At 38.8% G+C, this 1,690-nt stretch overlaps 1 protein-coding gene across 2 annotated transcripts in view; it reads left to right on the forward strand.

Moving 5' to 3' along the window:
• The window catches only part of CAB39L (calcium binding protein 39 like), a 98,593-nt gene that overhangs the window by 18,434 nt on the left and 78,469 nt on the right, over nt 1-1,690 (forward strand). The gene's annotated exons all lie outside the window — the stretch shown is intronic.

The raw sequence follows: 1,690 nt of genomic DNA on the forward strand, positions 1-1,690 counted from the left end.
GACTTCTTTTCCCACTAGGATCTTTTAGTTTTACCTCTCCCCAGGCTTCTTCCTCTGACAGTAAATATATGTGCCTAAGCAACAAACAACCCTCCCTGCCCACCACTCCATCTCAGAAACTTTTTCCTGTATGCTTCTGTTTTAACCATGATTTTCTTTTCTCCCTTTTTCCTAGTTCTCTTTCTTTCCCCTTTCCTACTGTTTCCCCTTTCTTTTTTCATGCCAGTCTTCAAGATTTTCCTAAAACATTTTCCCTTGCCGGGAGTATCTTCCCCCCTTTTCTATCTCACTATCCAGATCCTAGTACTTTTCCAAAGTGCATCTAAATTCCCATTTCTTCCATTAGTTCTTTACCTTTTCTCTCCTCACTAGGTAATCTCTATATTGTACCTTATAATACTTGGTCCCTTGATTATTTTTTCTTCCCTTTACATTTTCTCCAGTCTTTATATTCTGGTGTAATTGTTTCATATACGTAACTAAGTTTTTTTCCCCAAAAGTTGTAAGCTCCCTGAAGGCAAATCCTTTGTGAAACACTTATTTTTAATTCCTTAGACAACGCTGTACTACAGTAGCTTGTAGAAACACCAATAAAGAGTTGTTACATGTAATTGAGTGATAGTGGAGAATTAGGCTATAATGTGTAGTTAATTTGAAAATCAGTTATATGTGAAATTTTTCAGAGTTATTGATAACACTGCATGAAAAACAATGACAACTTTTGCATATGATTATCAGTGATGAAAGGCCAAAATCTTTATTTAAAGTAAAAAAAAGTTTATTACTATTAGATGACCACATTACAGCTTCTTTCAAAGGAGAACTGGCATCATAATTTTAAATCCTAATTTATATTTGTATTATCAGTGAATAAGTTAAAAATAGATTATAAGATAGAAGGGGTGGGGGAGCAGCAGCTACTGTAATATCTACATGCAGAGAAGTGGTTAACAAAACTGGTACACCAATATTAAGGAACACTATGCAGCTCTTTAAAAAGAATGAAGTTTTGGGGCTTCCCTGGTGGCGCAGTGGTTGAGAGTCCGCCTGCCAGTGCAGGGGACATGGGTTCGTGCCCCGGTCCAGGAGGATCCCACATGCCGCGGAGCGGCTGGGCCCGTGAGCCATGGCCGCTGAGCCTGCGCGTCCGGAGCCTGTGCTCTGCAACGGGAGAGGCCACAACGGTGAGAGGCCCAAAGAATGAAGTTTATCTATCAAATCTGGCATGTAAAGAAATCCAGGATCTACTATTAAGAAACACAAATAACTTATAAAACAGTATGTGTGGTATGATCCCATATTTTAAAAGTTGTCTGTATACTCGAACAACATGTATGTCTGTCTGTGTTTGCCTGGAAACAAATGTCAGGAAAAATAAAACTAAACTATTATCAGTAGTTAACCTTGGGGAGTATAATTAGAGAAGAGGAAGGGAGGGGATTTTCAAACAATAGAGAAGCATATAAAATAAAAAGTTTTTTTTTTTTACAGTGAGCATTTATTTTGAAATCAAAAGGCTAAAAGATATATGTATATATATATATATATATATATATATTTTTTTTTTTTTTTTTTTTTTTTTTTTTTGGGTGCGGGGGGCCTCTCCCCTTGGTGGCCTCTCCCGTTGCGGAGCACAGGCTCCGGCCGCACAGGCCCAGCGGCCATGGCTCATGGGCCCAGCCGCTCTGCG

This window comes from Lipotes vexillifer, unplaced genomic scaffold (genome assembly GCF_000442215.2).
Source record: "Lipotes vexillifer unplaced genomic scaffold, Lipotes_vexillifer_v1.1 scaffold384, whole genome shotgun sequence".
NCBI classification, from domain to species: Eukaryota; Metazoa; Chordata; class Mammalia; order Artiodactyla; family Lipotidae; genus Lipotes; species Lipotes vexillifer.